Genomic DNA, 22,045 nt, shown 5'->3' on the forward strand with positions numbered 1-22,045 from the left:
CTGCTTACGTTGAATTATTACGACCACTGTCAATACGACCTCCCCCCCCCCGCAGGCTGTGACCACATGGAGGCCGAGACAATTTCTTACCGATTTTGTAAATGCATTGCCTAGCCCAAGAGGAGACGGATGGGTAAACGTTGGTTGAATGAATAAAGCAATGAATGGTGTAGAGCGAGCTCTCCTAAGGCCTGGAAATTCACTTTGGGACCATGTCTTTTGAATGAATCAAAACCTCTCTGACCTCTGGATCTCCTTCACTGAATTTTATGCGACTAATATTCTTAAAGTGCCTCCTTCATTCAGGGCATGGCTGGGTACTGAGACTGGAACGGTCAGTGAAACGAAACCCCTGCCCTCATGGAGTTTCAGTCTGTGGCCAGGGCCAGGGAGACAGACATTAATCAAGTACATAATTAAAAATTACAAGTGCTAATAAGGGAAAGCACAGGGCAGGGCAATAAAAGAGCATATTAACTTGTGCATCAATGTCTGTCTGTATGCCCGGCAGAGGTCTTGGCTCTGGGAGGGATACATCAGGGAACTATGTGTCCACTATGGAGATAACCTAGCTAATAACAGGGGAAACTAGTCCAGGCTGGGAAGGCTTCCCTGAGGAAGTGACAGCTGAGCCAAGATCTAAGGGATGAGCCAGCATTAGGAAGCAAGAGGCAGGAGGTAGAAAGTCTAAAAATTTGCTATGATTAGCAATGGATTGGGTTGCCTCTGGGAAAATATCAACGCCTCCACCCTAAACTGCCCACAAAGAACCTGGTAGCAGAAGTCGGCAGAGCAATCAGAACACGTGGAGGTCAGAGAGGCTGTGTACTTTTCCCAAGGTCACCCCCAGGACTCTAGCAGATGGAGAGAGATGGAGCCCCAGGGCCCCAGCTCCAAGTCTGCTACCTCACAATGCCCTGCACCTGTGAGACAGATCAGGGAGACCCTTCTCCAGCCCAAAGGTGGGGCCCTGGGATTGAAGAGCAAAGCATCCCCAGGAAGTGCCCCCCCCCGGAGGACCAGGCTCTATCTGAAATTTCCTATAAAGGGACTGTCCCTCACCATAGCAAAAGTAATAGTGATACCTCCTGATGCTGTGTTCATTCAACAGCCATGTACTGTTAGCAAAGCACTGTCGCAAAAATGGCCCCATTTCTTCTAAGAGCAATGGTCAAGCCCTAGGTTTCAGTGAGACTGGGTTCTAATCAAGTCTTATTAACTGTGACCTTAGACAAGTTCTTTTTCTACTCCGAGCTTGAATTTCCTCATTTGTCACTTGGAACCAAGACTCCCTATTGGCAGGGCTATGGTTAGGATGGTGTTTTTATTATTAGTTATCTCAGGTTGCCATTACAAAGTACCAGAGACTCACCGGCTTTAACAACAGAAACATTTTCTTGAAGTTCTAGAAGCTAGATGTCTGAGATTAAGGTGTCAACAGAATTGGTTTCTTCTGAGGCCTCTCTCCTTGGCTTGTAGATGGGCATCTTCTCCCTGTGTCTTCACGTGGTCTTCCCTCTGTGCTAATTTCCTCTTCTTATAAGGACACCAGTCATATGGGATTAGGGCCCTCCCTAATGACCTCACTTTAACTTAATTATCTCTTTAAAGGCCCTATCTCCAATTACAGTTACATTCTGAGGTACCGGGGGGTAGAACGTCAAAATATAAATTTGGGGGGAATACAATTCAGCCCATGACAGATAGAATAATGTTTCTAAATGTCTGCATGATGCCTGGCGCATAGTAGACACTGACTAGATGGCAGGAATCATGGGCATCGGTATCACGGGGAAGAATTGTGGGGTAAAAGACCACCAGTTCTCTCTCATGTGCTTTAATGGACAAAGCAGGCCATGAGGCACCCTAGGTTCTAATCCTGCCTTGCTGCCTGGACGACCTTGGCAAGACCTTGGTACTAACATAGAGGATGCACCCCCTAATGTCTACATCCCTTTCCTTCTCACATATTTCTATTGTATAAATAGAGAAAAATGAAGTCTCCAGCTCTGGCCACTCCAACAGTAGGGCAGGAAAGAGGCTAAGCTTCTGCCATTTTCAGAACGAGCCACACCAATGCTCACAGAGGACTTAGTGTCCTGCTGCTGCTCTGAACATGTAGTTGAAGCACCTCCAGAAAGCATTCTCTGCCTTACCTCTCCCCTACTGCCCTCCCCAGCAAGCGAGAGACAGCATTTTTCCTAGAGGCCATCAGTTATAATATTATCAGGCCCTGAAGACATAACTTAGGGAGCTGTCCTGATAGGACTCAGTGGTGCCCAGGTCACCCAATGGTATCTCAGGCCAGATTCATTCATCTGGCACCCTCCCCTGCCCTGTCTGGCCCTGGCATGTCCAGGACAGCTGACCCTCCAGGAGCAGCTGTCAAGGCCGTAATATCATCTTTCAAGTAGCTTTCCCACCGTGTGGTTGTTCAATGAGACACTAAAGAAGTTGTTGGTTTGGGTTGTTTTGTAAAGACTATCTCAGCATATCCTATTTGCAACGTGAGCCCAGGCAGTTCCTACAGGCTGGGTTTAGTCTATTGTATTTGCTTCCTCTTTGAGTCCAGTCGTATCAAGATAGTGATGCCAAAAGAGATGAGTGAGCAGAGGAGAGACGCTGAAGTGGCACTTTGGCACAGCAGGAAAAAAAAAAAACACAAATGGGTTTTGAAAGGTACTAATTGATCTTTAGGCCGGTGAGGCCCTATTTGGGGGTAGCTTTTTGTGCTCCGTTCTGAGCCCCGTATTTTGTATTGATTTTCAAAGTGACCCATGCTCATTGCAGAAAATGTGGAAAACAGAAAAAGGTAAAGAAGCACGCACACATATACACACACACACACACACACAAAACCCATAAGCCCATCATCTTAAGATAATTGTTGAGATAATTGTTCTTAGTGTTGGGATGTATTTTACTCCAATCTTACTTCTCGTGGAATTGAGATCATACTAGAGATAGAGTTTTATATCTTGTTTGCTTTTTTTCAGCTTTATTGATGTATAATTGACATATCTTGCTTGTTTTAATTAGCATTTTATCATAGGTATTTTTTTCAAGAAAAATTTAATGTCTGCATAACATTCCACTAAATTGATGTATCACTGTTACTTATCCATTCTCCTGTGGTGAGTGTTTAAGTAGGTATACTATTGTCTGTTTTATTATGAATGGCTTTTCTTTTATAGGTTGGGCTGTTATAAATAATGCTGCCTTGGACATCCAAGTACTTTATCTACCTTTTACTGACATATCACATCCTTAGTTCATATTCTGTGTTCTTAAAAGAACCCTGAGAATTAGGTAGTATTTGCATGTAATAGATGAGGCCAGAGATGAAGCACAGCTAGTAAATCCAGACTGAAACAGAGCGCACCTCTTTAGACCTCAAGCCCGATGTTCTTTCTACTACTCTGTGATTCATATCACAAGGTGAACAACAGACACATGAGCCATCTGACAGCCAGGTCCCCTCAGGAGGAGTCGGAGGACCCAGGAATTCTACACTTGGAGGAGCTAAGACCTAGAAAGCAAAGATGTCATCCAGCATCAGTCAGGATGTCCGATTGGTGAAAAAGCAAGCAAGCTTGTCCTGAGCAGCCACAGAAGGCAGAACTAAAACATCTATATGGGAATTCAAGATGATTTCCATTCAATATAAGAAGAAAGTGTGATGCCATGAGTTTGACATAAGATGGACTTCACTTTGAATCCTTGTTCTGTTACTTACTGGTTGTATGAACTTGGGCAAGTCACTTGTGTTCTGTGAAACTCAGATCCCACAAATTTAAACCGTGTGAGGTTGATCTGAGGATTAGAGGTAATGTACATTTAGTATATAGTTTGGTGCACAGCAGGGGCTCAAAAACGGTCACTATTTTGTTAACACTAAATTTCGGCTGTCCAGCACGGAACGGGCCACGCTGGGTGTTCAGGCAGAGGTGGGATATCCATCTGTCCAATGGTTAGTGGAGGCAGCAAGGTTAAACCAGGCGATCTCTAAGTTACATGGTAAGAAAAATGTGAGCCAGAGTTAGGAGCCCTGGACCCAAGACCTTGTTCCATTACTTAGGAGCTGAGGCATAAGGACTTACCTTTTCCGGGCCTCAGTCACCTCGTTCGTAAAAATGGGAGTAACAACGCAATCCTCAGTGGGCTGTTAGAAGAGAGAAAAGAGATTGTTGATATGCAAGCACTCGATAGAACTCCAAAAATTTCCACTAAAGTCCATTCATTTTATGATGATCATTCCAACTCCACAATGCAGTGGCTCTGCTGGAGTTGCATGAAGAAAATAAACTGTGCTCCTGATAAAGCTGCTGGGGGAATTCTCTGGCGGTCCAGGGGTTAGGACTCCGCACTCCCACAGCTGGGGGTCCGGGTTCAATCCCTGGTCAGGGAACAAGGATCCCGCAAGCCGCTCAGCACGGCCCAAAAACACCTGCTGGCTTCCAGCCTCCGCACCCTTCACAGCCACACCTTTATCTTCCAATGCTGCTTAAAGAGGGAGCCAGCCAGGATGACCAGTGCACGTCTGGAGTTTGGAGGGGCTTACGATGCTGCCTGTGGACATGTCTTTCATCCCCCAGGAATGTCTGTGGTATTTACAGAGCAGACAGTACCTCGTCTCCAGGACTAGGTCAGAGGCCGTCAGGACCCTTCCCCAGCCCCCTCACCTCTGGGTGTTGGACACTCGCAGGCTTTGGACAGCTGCCGCTTTGGGCTGGAATGCTGTGAGCTAGGCCTGACATATGTTCCACCAATTTCCTTGGGAAAGAAAGATCCCAGAGATGCAGCCTGCATTCATCCATCTAATATCAGCCACCCCAGGTGTCTTTGGGGTTTTACATCTTCATTGGTTGTAGCAAGTGACTGGTTCCCTTCACTCAAATGCCCATTATGTGAGGCCAGACATTCCTGGTCCTTGGTGCTCAGACTTCCATCCATCACTTAGGAATGGACAGGACTTGCATTCAGAGGAAGAGGTGGCTTGTAGCAGCTTCACCCCATAAATTCTGATTAGGTGTCTTCTTAGCCAACATTACCTTTCCTCCATTGAAGTCTTGGGATTTATTTCAACCCCCATCAGTCTCCTTACAGCAGAATTGGGCAGTTGAAAGCTCTGAAGGCAGGTAGACGCGATCACAAATACCAGTTCTGGCATTTGTTTGTGACATAAGGCAAGCTGTTACGTAGACTAAATGAGATAGTGTATAATAGACCCTTAGTCCACTGCCTGGGCCATAGTGAACGTTCTGTAATTAGCTGTCCCTTAACTGTTGTAGTAGCTGCACGATCTTGGGCAACTCACATAGCTCTTTTTTTTTTTTTTTTTTTTTTTTTAATTTTTATTTATTTATTTATTTTTGGCTGTGTTGGGTCTTCGTTTCTGTGCGAGGGCCACTCTTCATCGCGGTGCGCGGGCCTCTCACCATCGCGGCCTCTCTTGTTGCGGAGCACAGGCTCCAGACGCGCAGGCTCAGTAGTTGTGGCTCACGGGCCCAGTTGCTCCGTGGCATGTGGGATCTTCCCAGACCAGGGCTCGAACCCGTGTCCCCTGCATTAGCAGGCAGATTCTCAACCACTGCGCCACCAGGGAAGCCCCACATAGCTCTTTTGAGCCTCAGTTTCCTCATCTGGAAAAATGGATCATCTATAAAAAGTGATTAAAAAGAAAGGAATAGGTTTCACACTCAGAGCAGGCTAGGTTCATTATCTACGTCTTGCACGTAGTAAACTGTGTTTCCTTGGCATGTTGTTTAAGGGAACCTCAGAGCTTCAGCTTCCTTTTCTATAAAGTACAAATAATAACACCCATTTTTCAGGGTAGCTGGGAAAATGAGAGATACTATCTGGAAAGTTCCTAGCATGAAGAGCAACTATGACATTATTCCTGTTGGGCGACTGGCAGCATGATTCCTACTTTAATTTGGAATGGTAGTGATTTAAATTTGGCATCTGAAGCCACTGCCTCTTCAAAGGGTGGAACGGTGTAATCGCCAGCCAACTCTGCGGCAAGCAGACACGGAGGTAGTTGCTGTGGAGGCAGCACATGGGCCACATAGGTTAAATCGGAGCCAGGCTCAAATTACACAGGCAGCCGCCAAATGCTTTGGTGGGGGAGATGACCACTCTCCCATCTGTCCTTCCCAGCCTCTCCCTGCCCCGTTCAGGAGTGGAGCATTCCTCTAGAACTGAATTCATGGAGGAGCCAAAATAAAACAGACTCTTGACCTCTAGTTCTCATCCCATCCTCAAGCACCATATTTACCCTGGTCTTTCATCACCTAAAAGCAGCTTTGTCATGTGACTCCCAGCTCAAAGACCTTGAGTGGATTCCTAATATCTCCCAAATGAAGTTCAAATTCAGGGTCTTGAATGAAGTTCATAAAGTTAAGGTCTTCCAGAATTTTCCACCACTGATCCCAAGGAAAGCTCATGGTACGGGGGATGGGGGGGCAGCTCCAGCCTCTAGGAGTCACACACACCTAGCTGAAGCCCAGCCCATGCCATGTACTGCCTAAGTGGTGTGTACCAAATTTCCTGGAAGAAACAAGTCAATATTCCTCAGGCACTACAAGACGAGGCTTGGTGCTGGGCACCTCCGTATGTTATTCCTGATAATTCTCATGACACCTGTGAGGCAGAGATTCTTACTGTCTCCATTTTGCAGTTGTGGGGACAGAACCCAAGATCAAGCAACACAGGCAGAGTCTCTGAGCTCCGTTCCTTGTGGGTGGAATGGGGACCGAGGAATGCTTCCCCAAGGAAGTAGGAGGACTCCGCCCAAACACTGTGAGGTGTTTGCTGTTGCCAACATCACCTTGGCTTGAGTGTCTGTACTCTCCCCAGCTTCACCATCCTTTCTTCTAGATCAATAGCTATAGCCATAGAGACCAGCATGGTGTCTGGACCTAGTATGGATTTCATAGAAATTTGCACATGTTTTTTGGAGCCTGGACTCATCACCAGGTTCCCATCAGAAAGTAAGGAGCAGGCAAATCCCACCAGCCTTGACTAGAGCTGGCCTCCTTGTTATATGTTCTCAAAGTGCCACTGCATTTTCCTTATAGTTCTTATAACTATACACAGTGGGAACACCGAGGCTGAGGAGTTCACGTGGGCAGGACGTGTGTCTAATGTGCTCATCGCTGCATCCTCAGTGTGGCTGATTTCTAGGTACTGGATGAACAGATGAATTAACAGGACTGCTTTCCCAGGCAGCAGTGTGTGTGCGGTATCAGTTGAACCAGGAAAGAGCACTTAGGACAAGTCATGTAGGTTCACATTGATGCAACTCAGAATCTGCTGGCCTGGGTTGAAGTCACAACAGCAATAAGGAGACGAAAGTAAAAGGTGAGTTGCGAATTCCCAGGAGAGCAAATGTTTAGCCCTCGAGGACTCAAGTTCAAGTTCCACCACTGCCCAGACTCACATCGCATGACCTTGAGAGGTGCCGCCTCCCTCGCCTGACATGGGAGGAGGCTGGATCAGGGGACCTCACAGCACACTTCCAAGTCTGATGTCCACATGTCTCCACTGGCTAACTCCTCTTGCTCCAACTTTTAAGGACATTTTGAAAATAGCTGAAACTGTGTCCAGAATTTTAGAATATTAGAGGCAGCTACTGAGGGTAAAACTCATGTTGACTAACCACCCACCTCAGAATGGTGCAAAGATGTAGGATATCGGTAATTCAAAAGGGGAGACAGGCCCCCAGTGTTAGGGTTAGAGTTTTAATATAATCAGAAGGGTCTCAACCCCTCTCCCCTCTCTCTTACACACACACACACACACACCCCAAGGTAATCCTGTTACCTACCTGGACAAAAAGAAAAGGACGACAAGGGCTTGGGAGAGGGAATTGCCATTTTCTAGCCTGTGCTTTCCCTCCTCTCCTGGTTTTTTTTTTGTTCAAAGCTTAGTTCAGCTGAGCGCTAAGCATCACGGCATCCAAATCACCTGGCGTGAGGGGTTGCAAGTCTGTTCAAATGCAGAGTCCTAGGCCCCACACAGATCTTCAGAATCAGACCTTTTGCACACATTCCTCATGCCCCCTCCCCACCTCCTACGCTCACGAAGTTTTGAGACTCACTGTGTAAATGTTGAACCCAATTTGGGCGCTATTCAAATGTGCCACGTACTTTACACGGTAGCATGAAGCGTCTGAAACTGTCAGTATTCAACCCTTTATGACCTTCAGAAGTGGCAGTTTCATATGGTTCAACCTAATCCATCGGTGTCGCTGATGGAAACCTCAGCACAGCCTTCCAGGTAGGCATAATTATTCCTGGTTTACGTTTAAGAACACGAGGCTCTCAGGGGTCACGCGTCTTGATGAAGGACACACGGGCATGGAAGGAAGGTGTGGGATTCAAACAGAGGCCTAACGTCCTCACAGCCCACGTCCACCCCTCTGTTCCTGAACCTTCGCCCCTGCTCCTCGGGACAGTGGGAACACTAGACAGATGTGCACTGCGTGGGCCCCAGTATCCTAGGTTGGCGCCACCATTGGCTCAAAACAGGGCCACGCGTTTGTCCCTCGAGGCCTGGGCTGCACGCGCAAGTTTTCAGAAAACTTTGTTTCTTGTCAAAAACTCAACTGATGTTTTTCCTGGAATGGCTTTTGGAAGGGAACGTGATTGCTGATTAAATATGAAGTGGTTTGAAGCCTAAGTGTCTCTCTTAATAACGTAATGTTTACTCCTGCCCAGGAAGGGGTGCCAAGGGGCTGTTTCCTCGGGGTTATTTACATGTCCCAGTCTCCAACACCCCCTTTGCAAGCTGCTGCTGTGACCCTCTTTGGGTTTGATGCCCCCTCCCGCAAGGGATCCATGTCCTGAAGTGGCCCGAGGGCTGGGAGGGAGGGAGCATTGCTGTCTCCAGAGACATCAGCTCTGCTGGCTGAACCCCGAGCCCGAAGCTGCCCTGCTCTTGCGCGGAGGAGGGGGATGCAGGAACTTACCCACTCTCTCCTGCCCCTGTAGCTTGGGGCCAGGGGACCCAAATCTGTGATGCTGTGGAGGGAGTCCTGGAGGAAGGTGGAAGGAGAAGAGCAGCTTTGTCTAGAAGGGGCTCCTATGTTACATCTATCATCCCTTTGAATTCCTCAAAGACCCCTCAGTATAGTCACTCCTATTGCCATCTTATAAACAAGAAAAATCAAGACCTCCAAAGTTAATACTTTCCCCAAGTCCACACATAATTTGAGCCCAAGACTGTCTGATTCCAAAGCCTTTGTTCATTTCCAGAAGGAAGGGGGAGGCAGGAGGGAAAGGGGACTTATTTTATGCCAACCACTGTGCTAGGTGACTTCCTTTTCAGGATCTTCTCTGTTCCTTCTGTCGTTCCTGTGAGGAAGGTATAATGATGCCCATTTCAGAGGTAAGAAAACAGAGGTTCGAGGTATCAGAGTGTTTGCCAAGGCCATAAGGCAGTAAGTAGCAGAACCGGGCCACAGCCCAGGCTTGCTTCCCACTCCCCTACACCCCTCGGTGACAATGAGCTCCAAAGTCTGGGTCTCTTCCTGACCCTGCCACTAACTGGTGTGTGATTGGGGGCAAACCACTTGCCTCTCTCAACCTCAGTTTCCCCTTCTGTATTATGAAAAGGCCTCCCAGGTTTATAAATGTGAGACAACGGAGGCCCCTCAGAATAGTTTCTCTGTGTTGGAGAGATGACCTAGCTCCTGGTTGGATTATAAATAAATATTGTTTAAGTAGCTTGTCCTTGAGCTGTCTTTGTAGAGGGAAAATATCTCAGAAGACACCAAAAGAGTTTATGTCGGTTACTAGGGAGAGGCTGGGAGTGGGATGGGGGTGTGGGAGTGTTTGGGAGAAGCAAGAAGCTTCAAGAAAACCTTGGAAAGCCCCTGCAAGGGCTCTCATAGTCACATCACGCAAGCAGGGCAGGAAAAGTGCAGGTGAGCTGGGGCTTACGTGAAGTGATTCTGCGCTTGCTTAGAAGGAGGGGGCTATATCCACCTGCCTACAGCAAATGTACTCCGAGGTCATCACCCTCAATCTCTTCACCCTTGTCCATGCCGCCCAACATGTGCCAGAGTCGGGCTTCATGAACCCCCTGCAAACTTTCAGTCCTGGGGCCACAGTTAGAGTAGAGGCTACCAGAGACTAACCCCCAGAAAGGAAAGAAACTAATTTGTTGCAGTTCAGCTGTATACCAGGCATATATTCAATGATAAAAGTAACTAACACTGCAGTAATTTTTTTTTACATAATAGTAAGAAATAATAGCAATTAAAAAGGACGATAAGAACAAATACAGTAATCAACACTTACGGAGTTCTTCATGCCAATATGCAGTTCCCTTTGCACGCATTGTGTTAATCCTTACAACAACTCAATAAAATATTTACTACTACTGTGTCCATTTCACCAACACAGCCCCCTGAGGCTCAGAGAGGCTTAGTCAGTTATACAAAATCACACAGCAGGTAGCTGGCAGATTGGGACTATGAACCCTGGTCTGGTGGCTGCTCTCCATTACACCTCCTGGGGGAAATGCCTCAACTCTCCAGTCTTTCCCTCTATTAATGGTGTCACCTTGGTCAGAGCATTTAACCCCTCTGAATCTCAGTTTCCTTATCTGTAAAACAGAGTTATGTGGGGACCAAGAAAACTAGACCCATTCTCGTATTTAGCCCATCAATCCACCGCCACGTCTGGGGCTCCTTTGGTGTGTCTGAGCTGGAGTCCAGGGTTCAGGAGCTGAATGAGAATGTCCAGTGACAAGGACAAAAGACACAGAGGCAGCCAACCAAAAGGCAGCACGCTGAGCGTTCTTAGAGAACCGTTTGCCACTGGATAAGAACTGGATAAATGTTCTTATGAACCTTAGGTGAATTATTATTGTCACTCTTCATTGGCACATTAAAGGCTCATTTCCCCTCTGGTCTCACTGCCTGGGGCTCTCCCTTTCCATCCTGTATTCCTCAGATGGATATCTGGGCCAGCAGAACTTGTACTTGCAAGTTGGTTTCAGAACTTGCGACACGTTGGGCTTTTTTTTCAACCCTTCAGGAGCTTATAGCCTGGAAAACCCCAAAGGTGACTCAGAGACTTTCAGGGAAAGTGACCAAAGCTGAGGCCTCTAAAGCCCCTGGATTCCACTCGCTCTGCAGCTCCCCCATCCCAGAACAGACCCAGCCAGAGCTGAAGCACACAGACCTCACTCCCTGGGGCAGCCGAGGGCGACGGTGCCCAGACAGGGGCCTCCACATCCGGGCCCCACTGCCCCTCGGCTCTGTGTCAGTTGTGGATCCCTGGGCAAGTCCGCCCAAGTTCAGTGTCCTCATTGTAAAGTAGGGATAGAATTTCTAGACTCTCCCGTACGCTAACACATATATAGGGAATCTAACAAAAAAAAAAAAAAATGGTTCTGAAGAACCTAGGGGCAGGACAGGAATAAAGACGCAAACGTAGAGAATGGACTTAAGGACACGGGGAGGGGGAAGGGTAAGCTGGGACAGAGTGAGAGAGTGGCATGGACATATATACACTACCAAATGTAAAATAGATAGCTAGTGGGAAGCAGCCGCATAGCACAGGGAGATCAGCTTGGTGCCTTGTGTCCACCTAGAGGGGTGGGATAGGGAGGGTGGGAGGAAGATGCAAGAGGGAGGAGATATGGGGATATATGCATATGTATAGCAGATTCACTTTGTTATAAAGCAGAAACTAACACACCATTGTAAAGCAATTATATTCCAATAAAGATGTTTTAAAAAAAAAAAGAATTTCTAGACTCTCTTCCTCCCAAGCCTGCCGTGAAAACTAAATGAGAAAGTACAGTATTGTGCAATGACACACCTGTCACATAGAATCCATTTATCGTCAGTGAGCATACACTTTGTGTCACCAGCTGACCATAATACCTAATGTTGGGACGTCCCTGGCGGTCCAGTGTTTAACACTCCACATTTCCACTGCAGGGGGTGTGGGTTCAATCCCTGGTCGGGGACCTAAGATCCCACATGCTGCACGGCATGGCCAAAAAATTATTTTAAAAAAACCTAATGTTTTCTGGGTACCAGTTATTAACCAAATTAGTTAATAGCTCCATACATTAAGTTCCTTATATTAACTAAGTTAACATATGTAAAACTAAGTATGACATATATGAATTAATATTAACAGTTATATATATACAAACTTAGTTAATATACGGAATTACAAAAATACTCAGTTTTACATATATTAACTAATGTAATCCTCACAACAACCCTAAAGGTAAATATTTTCTATATCCCCATTTTACAGATGCGGTAACTGTTCAGATGTTAAGTGACTTGCTTAAGGCTCCACAGACACAGCTGAGAAGTGGAGAGCTGGAAATGAACCCAGGAGGGACAGCTCCAGAGTCTGTGCCCTTAACCTCTACTTACTCTCCACCAGCGAGATATGGGGTCCACATATCTACCTACCACATCTGGTAGGAAAGAAAGACAGGTAAGCAGGCAACTGCAGTATCATGATCCATGCTGTGGTGACGTGGGGAGTACAAACGGACCTGTGGAGCTAGAGGAGGGGCTCCAACTGAGCCTGGGGGTATCAAGGAGGGCTTCTTGGAGGAAGCAGGTACAGAGTAACAAAGTGATCCTGGCGGAAACTCCAACTGTGGGAAAGCTCTGGGGTGAGAAAGAGGCTGGTCAGTGTGACTAATAGGGAGAAGTGGGCACATTGGGTGCAGGGGTGAGACCAGCTGGGGCAGAGCATATAGGGCCTTGTAAGCAGTATGTATCAGGCAGGGTCACAGCAGGAAAGAGACAGCACATTCACTTGAGTGACTTAAGAAAAGCGTAAGAAACTTTACACAAAGTGTGGCCAGGGAGCAGGAAAAGTGACAATGGATGCTGCAGTGCTCATGGGCTAGTAGCCGGTGCCACCCTGAAGCCTGAGGGGGCCAGAGCAGGCAGGGTGCAGGGAAGACAGTGACAGGCGCTGTGGCCCTTGGCAGAGGGAAACAAACCTCCCCCGGGAACCTGCAGGAGGGAAGCAGGAGGTCGGTGCTCTGACCGCTCTCCTCCTTCCCTCCCATCTCCCGGGGCTTCATTGGCTGAACCCAGCTAGGAACATGAACATGGTGGGCCCACTGGGGGTCAGGGTCCTAGGAGGAGAAGGGAGGAGGGTGGCCTTGCAGGGGACAATCAGAAGACATCCTGGCCCAGGGCTTTGTTACTTATCCTGAGGACAGCGAGGAACCAAGGAGTGACACTAGATCTCCATTTTGGAATGATGACTCTGATCACAAGGTGAAGGAGAATATGCAGCGTGTGAGACCAGAGGCAGAGAGGCCAGTCAAGAGGCTGCAGCCAGTGTTCGGTGGGAGGCGTGTAGTCAGGAACCACGGCAGGGGTGTTTAGGATGAAGAGACCTGGACAGGTCACAAGGTAAGAGGCAGACCTTTCCTCTCCCTCCCCCCACCTCCACTGTGCCACACCTGCACAGGCACATGCACAGGTACATGCACACCTGCACACACCACCACCTCCTCTCCGAGCACCCTGGTGCAGTCACAGGCTGCGTCCTCCATGCCTCTGATTCACGTTCGACTGATACCTGTTGAGCATCCCTGGTGTAGCTGCCACCAGGCCAGATGTTCTCACCCTGCTGTTTCTTTCACACGCTGCACAGATCTGCGGCCTGGGCACCGTGCTCTCATCTTACAGAAGTGCAACGTGAAGTTCAGATGAATCCAGAGACTCGTTCAAGGCTCCCACAGCAAGGACACTGCATAGCCAGGACTTGAACCCAAGTCGGCCTGGTCCTATCTTTCCACCTCCTCTCTCTCTCCTTTCTCTTGCCCTCCCCTCTTCCTGGCAGGAGACCTCCAAGTCTTACATGTTGACCTCCCAGGGGTTTCCTTGCTGAGGGGCGTCCTCCCCTGTAGAGTCCCCAGTAGACAGAGTTGAGTATAAAGGCATCTTCCCACTGCCACAGGAAGCCTCATGCATTGCCAGAGCCTTGCAGGCCTGAGGTCCCAACCCCAGAAGGTCTGCTCCCCCAAGTCCCCAAACAGAGGGTGCCGCCTGCTATGGAGTGGGTGATGATCACTGTGAGGGTTTATACGCGAAGGGTGCTTACTTTATCCAGGCACTACCTGAAGGGCTTTACCTTGAATCATCACAAAACTCCACGGGGTGTGAACGCTGAGTATTCCCATTTTACAGATGAGAAAACTGAGGCACAGCAAGTTTAAATAAACGACCTAAGGACACAAAGACAGTGAGTAGCAAGGCTGCCACAGAACTCAGGCAAGGTGGCGTCATGATCTGTTCACTTCATTTCCTCGTGTGGTTTTTGTCTGAGCTGGAAAGTCCCAAAGCACACCCATAACCACCTCTCATCTTGAAAATGAAGAAAAAGAGCCCCAAGGAGAGGGAGTGACTTGCCCAGTTCAGTGGCAGAGCCTGGACTAGAGCCCCTGACCCCCAGTCCAGTGCTCCTCCCGCCTCCTGGCACTGCCCCTCCTCCAGAACCTCTGTGTGCCCCTGGCTGGAAATAGGCTGAGCTTCTGGCTAACAGCTTGATTATGCTGTGGTGAGCTCTCCCCTCCAGGAAGCCAGTTTACAGGACATTAAAGCCTCTTGCTAATGACCTATATTCCTCACATTCAAACTGGAGCTTGGTCAGGTACTCCAAGTGACTCCTTGCAGGGGTCATGAAGATTTTGGCTGGGGAATAACCAAAGCCAAATATTCCCAGAAGTAGGAAAACCCCTAGAGTCCCATTCCTCAGCTCTTCCTCAGCCCACAAGAAGGTTTCCCTACAGCCAATGGAAGATATTTTCTTTTCTTCCTGAGACGCTCACGGATAACACTTGGTTAGCCTGGGGTTACCAGCAGCTCCTAATCACCCTTACCCCACAGCTATTCTACAGATGAAAACCTGTAGGATGGGCATGTCTTTATCCAAAGCCCGTGTTGAACCCGTGGGGAAACCGAGGTCATCAAGGAGATGGGACCAGCTCCACGTTACATAGTGGGGCCAGCAACAGCCAGAAGCAGGCTGGAAACCCCACCCGTCTAGCCTGAATCCTGCTTCTTTCCATCATACCTTGTAGGGGCCTCTCAGCATGCCCAGAGTAAATCTTTACTATAAGTGTTTTATATGATTCTTAAAATTCTAAACAGTTGTAGATATCCCCTGAAAACTTACTTGTAGAAATAAAGAAAAAAATAGTTCAGGAAATAACTTGTCTCTCTCAGCCCTTACTTAATCTGTTTACTCAGAATTACCAGGCCAATTACCAAGCTGTCTCCTTCCCTCCCCCAGGGGGCTTGAAGGAGGTAAATTTAGGACATCACAATGAGTTCAATGCACTAATGTTTGTGAAGTGTTTCAGCTTACATCAGCCTTGTCAGGTGAATGCATGCCTATTGCAAGAGAGACAGCATGTCCTGGCCGTGTTTCCACTGGACGCTGGAATGAGAGAACCCTGGGGTTAGACCCCAGTCCCAACACACAAGCTGTGTGAGCTCAGGTCAGCCATTCATCTTCTCTAAGCCACTATTTTCTCCATTTTACAAAACGGACATCATACCCACCTTGCAGATGAATGAGATAAGGGCCCAGCACATTATAGCACTCAGTAAATGTTAGCATTGCTTATGCTTGTATCCTCTGCCAGGGACCACATTACCAAAAAGGTAGTTAACCCCGGGGTTTGCTATCCCATCTCAGGCAGAAAATATAAATGAACATCAGAAGGGTTTGAGAGGTTCCAGATGACAAATCCATAATGGGAGCTAGATATATTCAGGATGGGCACAGCACTCTGGTTAATCTAATTGGAATGAATCCAGGTCTTACGTGGGAGCTACTGGGAAGATGCACTATTTTTTCCTGCAGGTTCAGGATGTGAACCTGAAGAATGCAGGCCTGGCGGTGCTGGCCGCCATCTTGCCAGCGTGGAGGAAAGGAGGCCTGAGAGAGGAAGAGAGATGGGGTCCTGATGACATCCTTTGACCCCTCCCTCCAACAAGTTCTACCCCAGACATTTAAATTGTATGCACCAATGCATTCTTTTTGAGTGGGGGAGAGTGTCCATGGCTTGCAAGTAAAAGAATCCTACAGATTCACCCATTGGCCTCAAGGGATGTTGAAAGATCAGGAGAGACACTAGCCCACTGGGTAAGAAGAGTTGGATGGTCCCATTGGAATGAGATACACAGGACACTTCAGGCTGTTGCGAAAATGTTCTACTTCTTAAACAGAATAGTATGTATGTAGATTTTTGTATGTTCCTCTTTGCGCCTTGCATGTATGAAAAATCTTACAACACAATTTTTTTTTAAATTCTACCTGCAGAAGTATAGCTTGAAACAACCTTTCTAGAGACAATTTGGCAATACATATCAATTACAATGCACAATTTATCAATGTTATTAAATTACCAATTTAAAATGCACATCTCTTTTAGCCCTAAAATTCCTCTTCCTATCCTAAGAAAATACTAAAATGCACAAATCTTTGTGCACAAAGATTTATGTTCCACACAGTTTATCATTTTCAAAAATTAAGAACTTAGGAGTTTTATCAATGAGGAATTGAGAAAATTAACAATAAATCCTTACAATGGAATATTTATGTAGTCATGAAAAAGAACATAGTAGATTTGTTTTTGCATTGACAGGGGAAAATATATATAATATAAAGTTAAGTGGAAGGGGTGGGGAAGACCTGTGTATCATTTAGATACTTAGTGTCCAGGCACCAGTAACAGAAGACCTCATCACAGTGGCTTAAAATCACAGGGAGTTATTCTCCAATGTTAAAGAAGACCTGGAGAAGGATGATGGGAATGGTATGGCTATTCCTTTAAGTTATCAATGCCTCAGCTACTCTCTTCTGGTCCCCAATGTGTGGCTTCCATCCTCAGAGTCCCCTCACTGCCTAAGATGACTGCTGAAACTTTACCTTCACATCTGTTTTGTAGGTCAGAAGGAGGCAGGAAAAAAGGCTGAAAAGACACACCTCCCATCTCCATCAGCCTCTCTTAAGCAACCTTCTTGGTGCTGCACAACCTGTCTGCTTATATGCTGTTGGCTAGAACTTAGCCCCCTGCACACACATTGCTGGAACAGAGGCTGAGCAATGTAGTCTTTATTCTGGGTGGCAATGTGCTCAGCTAGAGATCAAGATTCTGCACTAAGGTTGTGTGTGTGTGTGTGTGTGTGTGTGTGTGTGTGTGTGTGTCTGTGTCTGTGTGTGTACATACAATGCAACATACAGGTTTATATGCATACAGAATAAAGTCTGGAAGCACATACACATAACAAAAAATGGTTATGTCTGGGAAGTCAAATTAGAGAGAATTCTTTTACTTGCTACTCCACATCATCCTGAATTAACAGAATTATTTTCAACCAACTTTTACATTATTTTTGAAATCAGGAAAAAGAAACGTAAATATACCTCAGTTTTGAAGAAAAAAAAGAGCTAATGGCGTTAAAGTCCTATAATGTAAACTTCAGTGTGCATTATGTAATTAGCAACAATACTTTATGCCAGGGTTTGAGTATATGCATTTATACTCATGCAGTTATTAAGCGTTCTTAGAGCCTTCAGAGTGTAGTAGGCATTGAATAAGGGAAAGGCCAAAAACAGAACACAGAAGACATGGAAACCTCCTCTGATCTAAAGAAATTAGAATCTACTGATGATACTCTTATCGTGATTCAGTGAAGACTTCCTTTTACAAACATTTCACCTCCCCATGAGATTCACCCAATGAACATTAATTGAGTGCCCACCATGGGCCAGGCAGTTTATTAGGCCCTTTCCATCTTTCTCATTCAATCTTTAACAAAAACTGTGGCAGGCAGATACTACCGTCCCATTTCATAGACGAGGAAGCCAAGCCACAGAGAGATGAAATAAGTTTTTTGTTTTTGTTTTTTTTAATACGTGGAAGACCCGTGTTTCCTGGACTAAGAATCAGTGTGTTGGGTGTCAGTGTTTTCTGCAAGGGTTGTGACCTGAAACTTTTTAAAGAACCATCCACCTTTTGGGGAAGCATTTCTAAATTGTCCATTATCAACCACTTCTTCTTGGATACCAACATGAAACACCTGTTTGCCAGTTGGAGCTGTCCTTTAATTGGATGCACCTCTGGATCCAGATGAAACATTACATTGTCTTCCTTCTCCATCAGGTGTACAGTTTTTAAACTGTCACTGGCATTTCAAGTCTTCTGAAGACAGTATGGCAGTATACGCGTGGTCCATAGCACAGTACAAGTAGCATCTAATAACGGTTTTCATTGTAGAATGTTTTCAGATACTTGAATAAATCAGATCTTTAATTGAGACCCTGTTGACGACAGCTGGTAATGCCTTTCCCACCTCACCTCTAGTGTTGACCAAATGTAGCTCAACACTAGATCTCCCTGACTTCAAAGCTCATCCTTTTTCTACCCCACTGGAGGATACCTCCAAGTTGAATCAGCCCCAGCTCCTCCTCCAGAGGCCAATGGATGATGAATGGCAAATAATCCTCACCCGAGTTCCCAGTCTCAAACCTTAGGAGCCTCAGAGTCTAAGGCTTTCTAAAATTAGGTTGATCGCTTCCTTCCTTACCTCCAGTCAGTTTTAAATATAAGCTCTCCTATCCATCTTCCTTACTTGCTGACGTTTCCTCTGCGCTTTCATGGACCATCAAGACCCAGCAGTATTTTTCCTATTGCCCTCTTAACTTCCTTTGGGAGTCTGACTTCTTACTCATTTTGGACCCGGTGTCTCGTGAACCTGTAAATGGTCTTCCTTACTAACTCAGCTCTGACGCAAGTCAGAAAGGGCCTCCCATGTTTTAGTCACCCCTTAGGGATAGGGCTCTGGATGTCATGCAGCCCCTCCAATGTATCTCCAATCAATTTCCCGGAGGCAGCTGGTGTGGTAGAAAAAGCTTGGGCTTTGAACCCAGATGGACTTGGTTTGAATCTTAGCTGCATAATAATTCTGAGTCATGATTTCCTTATTTCTAAAACGCAGGTGATAATACATCTTCTCCAGCCTGCGCGTGAGGGTTAATTGAGATAAGTATTTTTTTGCCTGGCACATGGGAATCGTTTAATAACTTTTGTTATTTATCTTACCTCCAGTTTTCTTGATTCAAAATGCCCCAAATTCTCATCATATAGCTAAAGAATATTAACATCAATTATAATTAGGCCAACAGGTAACACGGCATAATCATTAAAAGCAGGGGCTCTAGGAAAAACTGCGTGAGTGTGAATCTCAGCTGCACCACTTAGTAGCTATGTGACCTTGGGCATTTACTTAAACCCTCTGAACCTCAGTTTTCCCAACAGCAAAGTGAGTTTTACGATCGTACCCACCTCATGGGGTTAGATCACTTAGAATAATGCCTTGCCCATCATAAGTGCTAAATATGTGTGCGATATTATCGTTGCTACCATGCATCGAGCTCTTGTTAAACGCCACAGTCTCTGTTAAACTCTCATGCATTCTCTCGCATTTTCACAATGACGCAGGTTGTACGATCCCCACTTTTGAGCTGGGGAAACTGAGGTTCACCGTGGGAGGATGACTTACCCCGGATCCCAGAGCTCGTAGGTGGCAGAGGTTAGATTCATGACAGGCAATCAGCGCCGGAGCCCTTTTCACTCCGCTCTGAGGTTACAGCCATCTGACTCCAGCTTATTATCCAAGAAGCCCTCTTGGCTCTTTCCCAACTTCCTATACTGATATCTCAGGGACATTTCCACATTAATCTTGGTTTCCTTTGCTATTTATGTTCTGTTACCCTGCCCATGCTGTATCACAAGGGTTGATTAATCAGAAATTGTGTCTCAGTGGTTATGACCCTAAAGGAAATGTACCAGAACCCCTGTAACCATTATTGATCTCAGGTCATGAATGATAGGCTGTTTATCAGAGGGCAGAATGCAGCCCATTGTTGGAATGTAAAGAAAAGATGACCAGGTTAGAGGGCCTCGTATAAGACATGGGCCTCTGGGACCTGCTGAGTAAGCTAGTGCGCATATGGTTCTTGGTAAACAGGATGGTGTTGGCCCAGATTGCTAACACTCAGCTCTGCCATGCTGTGAACTGCGATACATCAGAAGCAAGGATGCATTGCCACGGAGATAGCAATGCATCCACCTAACAACCAGTAGAAATTAAAATCGTAGCATCTACCGCTGATTGGGTGCTTCCCATGTGCTAAAGAAGAGGTACACATACCTCCTGGGTGTCAGCTATTACCAGGCCCTGCCTTGCCCTTGAAGCTCCAAGAATCCCAAGCAACCCAGAGTTCCCCAGAGGCACCATGCTAATCCCTGCCTCTGTGCCTTTATCCATGCATTCCTTCATTCAACAAATACATCCCGACTATCTACTATGCGTCTTTTTTGGGTGGAATTGTGTCCCCCCAAAATTCATATCTTAAAGTCCTAACCTCCAGTACTTCCGAATGTGAACTGAATTGGAAATAGGGTCATTGCAGATGTAATTAGTTAAGATGAGGTCACACTGGAATACAGGGAATTGTGTCCTTATAAAATGAGAAAATTTGGACACAGGCACACACACACACACACAGGGGTAATGCCACATGAAGATGAAAGCAGAGAGCAAGGTGATGTATCTAGAAAACAAGGAACACCAAAGATTGCCAGCAAACCACCAGCAGCTAGGAAAAAGACATAGAACAAATTCTTCCTCAGAAGAACCTCAGAAGGAACCAATCCTGCTGACCTCTTGATCTCAGATTTCTAGCCTCCAGAAACATGAGAAAATAAATTTCTGTGGCTTTAGCCACCCAGCCTATAGTACCTTGTTACTAATACAGCATCAGACCTGAAGGGATGGGGATCTGGCACTGAACAAGACAGGTGAGGTCCCTGCCCACATTGAGCTTGCCTTCCAACGGAGAAGACAGACTCTAAGTACACAAAAATAAATATACTATGACTTCAGGTCATGATAAGTGATGTAAATGAAACCAAAGCAGGATAAAGGGATAGAGAGTGACCAAAGTGCTCAGAGAAAATGCCTGTGAGGAGGGGACATTTTGAGCAGAGGCCTGAAAGAAGTGAGGAATAAGCCATGCAAAGTTAAGAAAAAAGAATATTCCACGTTGGTCCCTTTGTCTGGACAGTGGTCTACCTCGCCTGTGCCCTCCCCCAACCCTCCTAGTACCTGGCTGATTCATCCTTCTAGCCTCAGCTCAGATGCCATCTCTTCCAAGGAGACTTTGCTGACCCACAGACTAAGCTAAATGCTGGGCTCCCAAACACCTGGAGTACATGTGTGTCCCTGAACTCCTTGTTTTATAAGTTTTTTGGTTAGTTTTATGTCTCTGTACCTAGATTGTGCTTTCATAGAGGACAGGATTATGTCCTATTCATTTCTGGGTACCCAGAGGTCAGCACAGAAACTGGTGAACAACAGGTGTACAATCAAGTTTAGTGGATGGATGGTTGGATGGATGGATGGATGGATGGCTGGATGGATGGATGGACTGATGGACAGATGGGTGGATAGAAGAAGAGGTGAATGGAATTACATTATTTATTCCTCACTACAACCTTGTGGGATAGTTATTATTGTACTCATGGTACTGATGAGGAAATTTGGGTCTCACTGAGGAGGGATACTGGCTATTCACACTATTCCCACTGACCACGTTCTAGGCCACAATTCAACTGGCCCAATTCAAATTGTCAAAGGAGCTGGCTGAGCAAAGTCACCAGTTGGGCCCAAGTTCCTTGACATGCACAGTCCTTTACAAATTATCCTCTGACATTTCCATTTGTTCCTCACAACAGCCTGAAAGTACCCAAATAGGATAATTGTCTTTATTTGACAGGTAGGAAAATCCTAATTCAGGGAGGTGAGCTGAATTGCCCAGGGTCTCAACAGCCGGCAAGTAGAGCGAGGACTCCCAGCTCCCTGCTTTTTCTATTCATGGTGCTGCCACCCCACCTCACTGACCCTCGGAACCATATCTTAGATTCTTGGACCTAAGAGGACTCGGACTTCATCTAGGCCAACCTC

General features: G+C 46.4%; 1 long non-coding RNA gene across 2 annotated transcripts in view; it reads right to left on the bottom strand.

The window, feature by feature from the left end:
- The window catches only part of LOC103018957 (uncharacterized), a 107,052-nt gene that overhangs the window by 70,701 nt on the left and 14,306 nt on the right, over positions 1-22,045 (bottom strand). For both annotated transcript variants that reach the window (XR_449505.2, XR_003622449.2), the window contains exon 3: positions 4,101-4,162. This is a non-coding gene — a long non-coding RNA (uncharacterized LOC103018957). The remainder of the gene's footprint in view (positions 1-4,100; positions 4,163-22,045) is intronic.

Source organism: Balaenoptera acutorostrata, chromosome 1 (genome assembly GCF_949987535.1).
Source record: "Balaenoptera acutorostrata chromosome 1, mBalAcu1.1, whole genome shotgun sequence".
Lineage (NCBI taxonomy): Eukaryota > Metazoa > Chordata > Mammalia > Artiodactyla > Balaenopteridae > Balaenoptera > Balaenoptera acutorostrata.